Genomic DNA, 12853 nt, shown 5'->3' with positions numbered 1-12853 from the left:
CACACAGAGCTCACATCCAGCCTATATTACTGGGAGAGACACACAGACCTCACATGCAGCCTATATTACCGGGAGAGGCACACAGACCTTGAGTCACAGTTCTGGGGAGTAGCTTCATTCTGATACTACACATGAAAGATCTGTAAGTGTTTGTTCTTAGGAAGGCCATACACATTAAATGGATTTCAACTGAGCGATGCTTTGGCCAATCGTTTGGCCGACAACCATCTCGGCCACCTCATCCATACACAGAAGTGCTCACTTGGCTGCGTGACTCTGTGTTCTTTATGAGAAAGCCAACACCTGACACTTCGATCGCAGCTTTTCTCAGTGAGAACAACACGATTGGCAACCAAAAATCAGACATGCACCATTGACATCTCTCTGAAACATCAGTCGGCTGGTGCCCTGGCAGTCGACTGAACCTGTTGATATTGTCAGGTTCAACTGATATTAGTAAGGTGTATGGGGGCTTTAGTCTACACTGTTATCAACATATTTATACAGTATATAGAGATAACAGAGACTTTAACCCCTTTCTGACGTCGGACAGGATAGCACGTCCGACGTCAGAAGCTGTTTTCAACAGCTGACATGTGATCACAATAGGCACGGGTGGAATCACGATTCGCCCATGCCTATTAACTAGTTAAATGCCGCTGTTAAACTCTGAAAACAGCATTTAACACGCGCTTCAAACCATCCGGCTGGAAATACGCGCGCCACTGACCCCTGTTATGTGATCGGGGGTCAGCGGTGCGTCGGCATAACAACCAGAGGTCTCCTTGAGACCTCTGTGATTGTTGATGCTGGATTGCTATTAGAGCCACCCTGTTGTCGGCGCTCCTAGCAAGGCTGTAATTCTGCAACATAGAGGCGATCTGAGCATCGCCTCTATGTAGCAGAGCCGATCGAGCTATGGCAGCTTTTAGCCTCCCATGGAGGCTATTGAAGCACGCCAAAATAAAAAAAACTTTTAAAAATATAAAAAAAAAAAAAAAGTTTAAATCACCCCCCTTTCACCCCATTCAAAATAAAACAACAAAAAAAAAAATCAAACCTATACAAATTTGGTATTTCCGCTTTCAGAATCGCCCGTTCTATCAATCAAAAAAAGGATTAACCTGATCGCTAATCGGCATAGTGAGAAAAAAAAATCAAAAGGCCAGGATTACGTTTTTTTGGTTGCCCCGACATTGCATTAAAATGCAATAACAGCGAACAAAAGATCATATCTGCACAAAAATGGTATCATTAAAAACGCCAGCTCGTCAAGCAAAAAATAAGCCCTCACCTAACCCTAGATCACGAAAAATGGAGACGCTACGGGTATCAGAAAATGGCGCCATTTTTTTTTTTTTAGCAAACTTTGGAATTTTTTTCACCACTTAGATAAAAAATAACCTAGACATGTTTGGTGTCTATGAACTCGTATTGACCTGGAGAATGGCAGGTCAGTTTTACCATTTAGTGAACCTAACAAAAAAGCCAAACAAAAAGCAAGTGTGGAATTGCACTTTTCTTTGCAATTTCACCGCACTTGGAATTTTTTCCCCGTTTCCTAGTTCATGGCATGGTAAAACCAATGGTGTCGTTCAAAAGTACAATTTGTCCCGCAAAAATAAGCCCTCACATGGCCATATTGATGGAAAACTAAAAAAAGTTATGGCTCTGGAAAGAAGGGGAGCGAAAGACGAAAACGCAAAACCGAAAAAAGCTCCAGGGGTTAAGGAGTTAGTTAGAGCTGTGATTATGAGAACTGCTCTGGAAACTGCTGATGGTCGGTACTATGGGATTGTGGGTGAGTACTAGGGGATTGTGATTCTAAAGTACTGATAAGAGCTTGTCAGCAGCTGAGAAAAAGAGGCTGCTGAGCACCTAATTGCTATATATAATTGAGTGGGCGCTGGAGAGATCTGTCTGGGATGTTAGGAGTTGACTCCCATCCTGGAATGTAACAACTGCCACACTCGGCCAGGTTCTGTAGCCAAGCTCCTTGGAAACAAGCTGTACACTATGTAAGACAAAAACTGTCACTGCAGGAGATCTACAGCAAATAGAAAAAACTAGTCAACTGGAAACTTGCTTCTTTTCATGCTGTCTAACTAACTAATCCAATTTAATAACATGAAAATACCTCCATTGTATATGCTTTTCTTTAAACTAAGCATTTTTGTGTTTTTTTTCCCTTTATTTTTATTTATGATTAGTTTGGGAAATGATGACTTGCTATTAAATGGCTCTGTCCTCACGTCTATTAACTCCTCTATATAAACACAGGCGCCCAACCTTTTCTGGTTTGCTGAACCAGCGAATGTTTTCTTTTTTGTAAAGCTGCTTTAGGGGGATGTGCAATAAACACCGAAAAGCAGCAGGAGCTCACAACAAAGCAATCTGATCTAAAGCCGAAAATAATCGTATTAATAAGTGATAAATGGGCTTCATGGCATAATCCCTTTAAGAACAGTGTAATTTTTCATTTTGCCCCCTTATGTTTAGATCGTTTTTCAATTTTTCATAGTTCTACAATATATATTCTAAAGATCGGTTTTCTAGGTGTCATTGTGCAGTAGATAAAGTGTAAATTACTTACATTATAAAATAAAAAAGAGGTAAAAATATAATTCTGAAATGATTTTGTGATTCTGATTATTTTACTTTAAAAAAAACAACAACATTGAACATTATAAATAAGTTGATCATTTTTATATTAAGACTGCTTCTAGTTTAGTGATGCTAAATAAGTTTAATTAACTTTTCCCCATACCTTTTTCTTTTTTTTTTTTTTTCCACTTTTTTAAGTCTCTGTGAATTTTTCATTTTTTTCTCGGCTCTTTAAACCACATTTATGAAAAAAACGTTAAAATGTGCCTTGTCTTGATCTAGGGTTCGGTCACCATCAATAATTTTTTGCAATTAGATTTCAATAAAAATGTTGCAGGCTGCAGAATTAGTGAACCAAGAAGGGCTCTAAATGCGGCCGATCCCACCCTTAGAGAAAGCTGGTTTTCCCTGCGAAACGCGCGTTGGGGACGTAGTCCCGATATTACTATGATCTCAGAATAGCATTGGCACACTGCAATTTACTCACATTAGCCAATCCTGACCTCTGCACGGTCTCTAACTGTATGAGACGCAGGCTGTGACCCCAAGAACATCATAGCTGACAGATTCAGGGATCATCGACGCTGATGTTAGATTTCCAACCCTATGATCATCAGCTTCATACGACAATATACATCACAAATTAACCCTGTAGAGCCCTCTAATATACCATCAGGGTGTCTTTCCTATTCCACAAGGATATAGACGCGCGTCAGTGTGATGTGGTTAGTTAATGGTGCAAGATACACCTCTATCTACTCAATGATCAACGAGTGCCTCCTAATGAGATTGGAATCCAGCCCTTAATTTTGGGGGACAACGGTTGGGACTCCATCTCATTTAAATTTATTTCTGAGTTCAGTATTAATCAGGACCTAGCGGATCACAGTGGTGTTTATAACACAAAAAATCTCGCACTGTGGTCCAATGTACAGGGTGGGCCATTTATATGGATACACCTGGGAGGGCCATTTATATGGATACATCTAAATTAAATAAAAATGGTTGGTGATATCAACTTCCAGGGCCATAGACTGTAAAGTTGACAACAGAGTGAATGTGAGAACTGTGGTGCACTTTTTTGGGGGGAGTGTACGCCTACAGGAGGCGACACCCATACGCAGTCTTCTACATTTGAGTGTCCACCTCCTGTAAGCGTACAGTCTCAAAAATGATGCGCATGTTTGCTCTGCCATCAACTTTACAGTCTATGGCCCCATCGGCGCATGCATCCGTACTCCGTTTTGCAGGGGACACAGAACGCAATGTGACAGCAACCAATCTCTTTTATCTCTCCTTTTCTGAGCTCCTCTTTGCTGATTTATGACCACAGATCACATCAAAGTTGTATGTGCATAGAAAAAAAGCTCCTGTAACAGAAAAATTGTCCCATATTTCTAATGAAACCCAAGGCAGTAGAGCATGATGGCGGCCTTCTGGAACATCCCCCAAGGGGCCTCTAATTATATCCATGGCATAAATGCAGAGCCTAAAAATGCAGAAGAAAATTCATGAATGTCCAATTTCAAATAAAATAGATCAGGAGAAAGACTCTTCCATGAAAAATTAAATGCATTTTGACAAAAAAAGAAAAAGAAATAAAAAAAAATTTGAAAAATTGTTGACATAATGTAATCTAGAATTGTGATGTCATGATTCTTTATCTCTTTTTCTTGAACAGGTGTCTCACGTGTACAACTCCTTGTAGCCTTTGCCAGACATCATGGTCAGCCCTTTAGCCCCACTGAAAGCTGCTCAGGGGCCGCTCGAGTGCATGGCCTTCTTCAGGACCATCATCAGAACCTCAGGGGCGGGGCTTGTTTACAAATTAACCAGGTCCTAACTGGAATGGACTGATACAAAGTAAACCTCAGTAATTACAGAAACCGTGTTCTTGGAGAACAGAATCTATTGTGAAACCTTGTTATCATATTTCATCATATTACCAACATTGTGAAATTATCAAAATTGTCCTCCGCAGACCACAAACAAACCTTGATTCTATAGACAAGTGTTTCAACCATGTATCCAGCGGCTTGGAAGCGTATCGGTCTGCCTACGAGCTATAAACACAAGACATAAGACAAGCATATTAAGGACATTAGTTTAGGTGTCAAGGTGAATAATTTGCAGTTTAAGAATTAATGTTGCAAAAAGGTGAAAGGGAGGAGGGTTTAAGTACAAAAAAGAAGGGCTTCTGGTGCCCAAAACCCCTCAAACAACCAGAATTACATTTCAAGGGCTGCATTAAAGGGGTTGTGTCTATCTTTGAGAACATTTTTTCTTACTTAAATGCATCTATTTGTATCTAAAATGAATATTCATATTTGGGTTCCGTTCAAAATTTTGCATCATTGTACCTTCTGTAGCCTTTATGTGTCACTGTCTATTACAGGCTGCAGAATGAGTTAACTGAGAATCCGTCGGTGAACTCCTTTTTCGCTGGCCAATGGGACAGTTTGTATCTCTTTTAACTTTCTGCTGATTTATGACTACAGACCACATCAAAGCTGAATATGCACGAAACAATGAGACCATAAAAGCCAAACAGTGCAATATTTTTAACCCCTTAACGACCACCGATTCGCCTTTTGACGGCGGCAGTTAAGGGTACTTATTCCTCAGCGCCGCTTTTTAACAATGTTGAGAAATAAGGGTATAGTGCCCCTCAGCGTTGGAAAATCTCTGGGGTCTCACTTAGACCCTGGAGAACATGATTCGGGCTGGTTTTTACCATTCCCAGTCATGCGATCGCCTTTATTTACCGAATAACGGCGACCGCAAATAAAAAAGTCAGATTTCCCATTTATTTCTCTCTCCTCTGATATGATCTAGCACATCAGAGGTGAGAGAAATGGGGTCAGCTGAGCCCCACCGGTACCTCTGGCTCTGTCCCTCGGTCATTGGCGTCTTCTTCTGGGAAGAAAATGGCGGGCACATGCGCAGTGCGCCTGCGGAGATCTGCTGGCTGGCACCCTGCAACAATAGGAGATTTTTCCTATTGGTTTATTTTGATCACTGTGATAGTTCCTATCACAGTGATCAAAATAAAAAAATAGTAAATCAAACCCTTCTTTATCGTCCCCTTAGTTAGGTAAAAATAATACAATATTTATTATTTTTTTCCATTAGGGTTAGGGTTGGGTATAGGGTCAGGGTTGGGGTTAGAGCTATGATTAGGGTTGGGGCTAGGGTTAGGGTTAGGGTTGAGATTAAGGTTAGGGGTGTGTTGGAGTTAGGGTTGTGGTTAGGGCTGTGTTAGGGTTGGAGTTAGAATTGGGGGGTTTCCACTGTTTAGGTACATCAGGGGGTCTCCAAACACAACATGGCGCCATCATTGATTCCAGCCAATTTTGTGTTCTCTCTCCCTTCTGAGCCCTGCCATGCGCCTAAACAGTGGCTTTCCCCCACATACGGGGTATCGGCGAACTCAGGAGAAATTGCGCAATATATGTTGTGGTCCATTTTCTCCTCATACCCTTATGAAAATAAAAAAGTTTGGTTCCAAAGTAAATTTTTTGTGAAAAAAATAAAATGTTCATTTTTTCCTTCCACATTGCTTTAGTTCTTGTGAAGCACCTGAAGGGTTAATAAACTTCTTGAATGGGGTTTTGAGCACCTTGAGGGGTGCAGTTTTAGAATGATGTCACTTTTGGGTATTTTCTGTTATATCGACCTTGAAAAAATGGTTTTGTAAATTTTGTTGTAAAAAATGAGAAATCGCTGGTCAACTTTTAACCCTTATAACTTCCTAACAAAAAAAAAAATGTTTCAAAAATTGTGCTGATGTAAAGTAGACATGTGGGAAATGTTATTTATTATTGTTTTTTGACAAATTTCTCTGATCTAAGGTTAAAAAAATTAAAGTTTGATAGTTGCAAAATTTTCAAAATTTTTGCCAAGCTTCTGTTTTTTTTCCATAAATAAACGCAAGTTATATTGAAGAAATTTTACCACTAACATGAAGTACAATATGTCACGAAAAAACAGTCTCAGAATCAGTGGAATCCGTTAAAGCGTTCCAGATTTATAACCTCATAAAGTGACAGTGGTCAGAATTGTAAAAATTGGCCCGGTCATTAAGTACAAAATTGGCTGTGTCCCTAAGGGGTTAATTTAATTGGAATGCAAAAAATGAATTTTAGCCCCAAATACATGAATTTAAGTAAAAAAAAAAAACGTTTTCAGAGTTGGACAATTCCTTAAAGGGATTTTTTTGAAAATTTGCAAAAAGGGAACTTTTTAAAAAAATCAGAAACAGCGCTACTTCTTCCCACAGGCCATGTCTGGTATTGCAGCTCATCCCCTTTCAGTTGGAGCTTTAATATCAGACAGAACCCGTAGCTCCAGAAACCTCCCATCGGGATATGGAAACAAGGTTATTAAGCGTTTGGTATGCACAATGTGTATTGTGACCCCCTAGAAGCCGTTCATTGTTAATGCCCTGAGAGAACACACAATGTCAGGCCGTATCAGAATGTGAAATGTGAGGAGTCGCCGGCATTGTTCGGGCCAAGAGTCGTGAACTTGAATACACACATGATAACCTCTGTTGTATATGTTTAATAATAAAGAATTCATTGTTTCTGACTATGAATCGCAGACTGATTACACGCACAACAACTCCCATCATCCCCTCCAGGGCCGGCTCCTTGGGGGCGGCACATCCCAATGTGCTCCTCTTTATCTTCGCTCCGGATTTTTCCTCCTCACCTTCCAAAAGTTAAAAATTTTTAATCTTTAATTGGATGGACTTGTCTTTTGCAGCAGTAGCTGTAGATTTTATCATTACCAGTTTGGGTTTCATACGACTTTCTGATCTCATTTTAATCCATTTTTTGGAGGAGACAAAAATTACTAAAAAAAATCATTAATTCTGCCATTTTTTTTTTCTGTTTCAGCCATCACCATGTGGAATATGTATTCTGATACGTGTTTTAGATCAAACAGTTATGCACACAGCAATACTAACAAAAAAATTATATTTAAATAAGCACTCTTTCTCCCCTCCTCATTTTCCTCCTCGTCTTCCTCCTCATCTTCCTCCTCCTAAGAAAGTTTTTATCCTCTTAATATATTGCAGTCATCATATTATATAACACTGTACTTACAATTTCTCATTTTGCATTTCTACCCAGCTAATTCTTTTCTTTTCCTTTAGATCTATGACATCACATGATTAAAAACTGACGAGCTTCTTCAATCCTTCTTAGCTCTATGCAGAAATTGGAGGTCAATTTTCTCTGCGCAAGTCATAAACCGCTGCAAAAGTCTATGACGAATTGGAGGAGGGAGCAGCTGGGTCAGGAAGTGAAGAGGGGGATGATAAATGCAAGGATAAGAGACTTCCTGTTTCTGCATAGAGCAAAGAGAAGAATGATCTGGGTAGAAAGGCAAAATAAGCATTTGTAAGTACAGTGTTATATATGGTAATAAGATGACTGCAATATATTAAGGGGATAAACATTTTGATGGGAGTAGGAGGAGAGCTTCTTTAAAGATATTTAAAAAATATTTTTATTTCTTTTACATGTTTCATTGGTTTTCCCAGGAGTCTTGAACCTCCCGATCACTTGTTAACCTGTATGATACACTGCACTGTTATTTTAGTGCAGTGTGTTGTAAAACTGTTCCTCTCATGTGAAGCTCGTATGAAGCCCAGCCACCGGCAGCACCCCGGCTACTATGACAATTCCATCGGCACCCGATGGGGGTCGGAAGAGACACCTTCCCCCACTTCTCTTAAATGAAAATGTCTGAAATACTAAGCTGCTGCACTTGGCACCCATTCCATACATGCAGAGGGTACTTTTGCAGTACCTGTACTATAGAGGCTGCATGATTGACACCAGGGAAGAGCTGCTGCGGGCTTGGCACTTACCAAGGTGTGCCGACTGCTCATCAATTATATTAAGTCTTCATCCTCTGCTCCTCCAAGATGTCATCATCTGTTACTGGATAAACTGGTGTACACTAGAAAATCGCAACAATGTCAGCAGCAGAGGACGAGTGTGTTGATTTTGGAGGAGACAGGGGCCTACTAGGGGAATTCACCCTGGTTGATGTGTGGCGCCCCTGAAGGTCCAGTCACCACAGAGGTACTGCATCTCAGCCAGAGGTGTGGTACCTCAACTCTCTGGTAAGGAGGGGACACTGTACAGAACCCTAACACTAGCACCCAAGACCAGACCTCTCCACGCCAGGGAGGGATTAGGTAGAAGGTGTGGGTGGAGAGTGAGGAGTTGTCAGGGGAGACAGGAGCGAGGAGTAGAGGAGTCTGTGGGAAGACAGAGAAGAGAGCAGATATGTTAGAGAGCTGAAGCTGGGGACTGGAGCTGGTAGGAGCTCATCCCAGCAGGAAAGAGAGCAAAGAATGGAGAGAAGCTTCCAGGAAGAAGAAGAAAGGGTCTTAGGGGCACGGGAAGTGCAGAAGCCACCCATGGGGCCCACATCCAGGCTGACCAGCGTCAGGTAGAGGGACCAGGTTGCAGTAAGGGGAACCGGCCCCTGATCTAGTGGAAGAACTACAGGTCTCAACTAGGAACCCAGAGGATGTCATGTCTGTAAGAACGGCAGCCAATCTCACACCTATTTCGCCGAAAAGGTGGACACTGAGGGTCAAGGGGACGCAGAAGAAGTCGCCCGGGAGGATCCGCGTCTACCGGCTCGGGACAGTGGGTGTGAAGCACAGAGCAGGAGAGGAAACAGCCAGCGCAGTGAGGCGGCCAGGAAAGGCATACAAAAAGGGGGTGCTGGACAGCTGGAGAGTTTCCCCGGACTGCTCACCTGGAGGACACAGCACCCCGGCTGGGGAATAATATCTGAACTGTAAGTAAAATGTGAAAATTGCAACTTGCTTTTTCCTCTCAAATCATTCCTGCGATGCTTGCCCTGCACCACTGCCACCATCAGAACTTTTCTACACTCCTTTAACAGTCCTGGGGCTAAGCTCTACCTGTGGGGAGCTGTACCAACTCTGCTGCGACACCATCAGCCCCAGTGATCCCTTTAAGCAGCGCCGGCCATCCCTGGCCGAGTACCACAGGTGGCGCCCTATCCCCTACAAACTTTATTCCTTTCCATCATTCATCCTTTTTTATTGCGTGCCCAGGGCCACGGATCGGGTCACTACTGCTGTGACCACCCCTTTAAGAACCGTCCGACCCGGTTCCGAGTACTCCACGGCCTAGGCGGGTGTGGTAGATGCCCTCCCAAGAAACATAATTTCTCTAAATACAAGGAATAAGCCGAGACATAAAGAAAATTGGAGTAATAGAAGCCCATAAAACAATTAGATGGGAAGATGCACTGAGTTTGATCCGAGTGTCGTCTTAGTGTGATCTGAATCTGTTGCATGCGAGAATCATATAACAGGTACAGAGAAGATGGAGAACTTAATTGCTCCATCTTCTCCATTGTCTGTGTCATCGGACTGCACTCGGAAGACAAATGACTGCAGTCTGATGTTTCACACGCACCCGTAGACTTGTATGGGTGAGCGTTATCTGATCGGAGCACTGACAGCATATTGCAATTGTTGTCTCATGCCGAGAAAAAAATAGCAGATCTGCACTGCCCGATCGTGTAAGGCTACGTTCACATTTGCGGTCAGCGCCGCAGCGTCGGGCGCCGCAGCGGCGCCGCATGCGTCATGCGCCCCTATACTTAACATGGGGGCGCATGGACATGCGTTGTGCTGCGTTTTGCGCCGCATGGCCGCAAGCGTTGGACGCAAGAAACGCTTCAAGTTGCATTTTTTTTGCGTCCAACTTGCGGGCAAAAACGACGCATGCGGCGCAAAACGCAGCGTTTTAGCGTGCGTTTTACCGCGTTTTTGTTTGCGTTGTGCGCTGCGGCGCCGACGCTGCGGCGCACAACGCAAATGTGAACGTAGCCTAAGCGAGCCATAAGGCCTCATTCAGATGTCGGATTTTTGCATGCACGAGAAAAACAGACCAATATTTTGCATCAAAGTTTGGTTGGAGCATCAAAGGTTTATTCACCTTCTCCTTTCTGAGAGTCCAGTGTTATCAGAGTCACATCTGATTTTTCCACGGACCCATAGACTTGATCTGACGCTCAAAATTGGGCAAGGCTCCGCAATTTTTCATGGACCGCTCAGTTCACGAAAAATTACATAGACATGCCATCCAATCATGGATAGCGCTCCTACGTGCGTCTGATTGAGGCCTAACAATGATATGCAAAAAATAATTAAACTTGTAGACATTTTAATTTTTTCTCTATTTTTAAGGACTTTTGTCTCCTCTTTAACAACTAAAAATGCTACATTGGTAAAGTAGTGGCACACTCATAAAGCAAAATGAGGCAACAACCGTACAGTTGTCAAATTGGAGTAGTAAGACAAATCTCCAAATGGTAAAATGTTTTTTTTGTTTTGTTTTTTTAAAGAATATTCGTTTTAGCTTTTAGTGATGAGTGGACGTGCTGGGATAAGGAGTTATCCACCATGCTTGGGTGCTAACCGAGTGACTTCGGCGTGCTCGAAAAATATGTTCGAGTCCCCGCTGCTGCATGTCTCGTCGCTGTTCAACAGCCGCAACTAGTGTTGAGCATTCCGATACCGCAAGTATCGGGTATCGGCCGATACTTGCGGTATCGGAATTCCGATACCGGGATTCCGATACTTGCCGCGTATCGGATACCGGAATCGGAAGTTCCAAGATTCAAAATGCAGAAATTCAGCCAATGAGAATGATTCCAAGTGTGGGCACATCCTGTTTAGCATGGAGGGCATGAAACTACTGGCAAGGCTGTGATTGGCTGCTGAAATGATGTCATGCTGCAGTTTAAAAGTCGCTGGCGCCATTTTGCGATCACTCTGCTGTGAATTCAGTTAGTGACAGGACGCTGTTTGCTGACTGAGGGACAGTTTAGAGATAGCGATTTGCTTCTTTGTGCTTTCCAAAGGCTAATTTAGCAACCGCTGTGTTCACCTACTATTCACCTTGCTTTTGCCTTGTAGCGCTGTTTTCACAGCGATCTGCAAGGTCTGTGTGTGTGTGTGTGTGTGAGTGCAGCCCACTCTCTAGTCTGAGTGCAGCCACATAGGCCATCCATAGCTGGTTGTATTCAGTTCAGGGAGGGTGGTTCATTGCCTCATACTGTTCTTTTTTTTTTTTTTTTTTTTTCAAGTAGTGTAGTCTGCTGCTAATTTATTCAAAAAAATCCTATTAGTGTCTTTCCACCCGTCTCCAGCTAATTTGTGGAAAAACACTACATAGGATAAAGTAGAGGAGGGTTTTTGGGCCTTGCAGCGCCGTTTACGGCTGTCTGCACGGTCTCCGTGTGATTGCAGCTCGCCCTGTAGTCTGTGAGCAGCCATAGCCTGGTTGTCTCCAGCTCAGGGTTGTTCACTGCGTCATACCGCCAAATCAATTTAAATTTTTTTTCAAGTAGTGTAGTCTGCTGCTAATTTATTTAAAAAAATCCTATTAGTGTCTTTCCACCCGTCTCCAGCTAATTTGTGGAAAAACACTACATAGGATAAAGTAGAGGAGGGTTTTTGGGCCTTGCAGCGCCGTTTACGGCTGTCTGCACGGTCTCCGTGTGATTGCAGCTCGCCCTGTAGTCTGTGAGCAGCCATAGCCTGGTTGTCTCCAGCTCAGGGTTGTTCACTGCGTCATACCGCCAAATCAATTTTAATTTTTTTTCAAGTAGTGTAGTCTGCTGCTAATTTATTTAAAAAAATCCTATTAGTGTCTTTCCACCCGTCTCCAGCTAATTTGTGGAAAAACACTACATAGGATAAAGTAGAGGAGGGTTTTTGGGCCTTGCAGCGCCGTTTACGGCTGTCTGCACGGTCTCCGTGTGATTGCAGCTCGCCCTGTAGTCTGTGAGCAGCCATAGCCTGGTTGTCTCCAGCTCAGGGTTGTTCACTGCGTCATACCGCCAAATCAATTTTCTTTTTTTTTCAAGTAGCGTAGGTTGCTGCTAATTTATTTAAAAAAATCCTATTAGTGTCTTTCCACCCGTCTCCAGCTAACTTGTGGAAAAACACTACATAGGATAACGTAGAGGAGGGTTTTTGGGCCTTGCAGCGCCGTTTACGTCTGTCTGCACGGTCTCCGTGTGACTGCAGCTCTATCTGTTGTCAGTTCAGCCCCCAAAAAATAAATAAATAATAAAGTTCACCAAACACACCAGTTACACCACTTTACATTTGTGTAGGCCACATTAGCTCATATTAAAGTCTAGTCCACACTTTAGAAAATTAGTGTTTCTTATA

The sequence above is a fragment of the Ranitomeya variabilis genome, chromosome 3 (assembly GCF_051348905.1).
Source record: "Ranitomeya variabilis isolate aRanVar5 chromosome 3, aRanVar5.hap1, whole genome shotgun sequence".
In the NCBI taxonomy this organism is placed as follows: Eukaryota; Metazoa; Chordata; class Amphibia; order Anura; family Dendrobatidae; genus Ranitomeya; species Ranitomeya variabilis.
The sequence above is the reverse complement of the archived record's forward strand: the minus strand, read 5'-3'. Positions refer to the sequence as shown.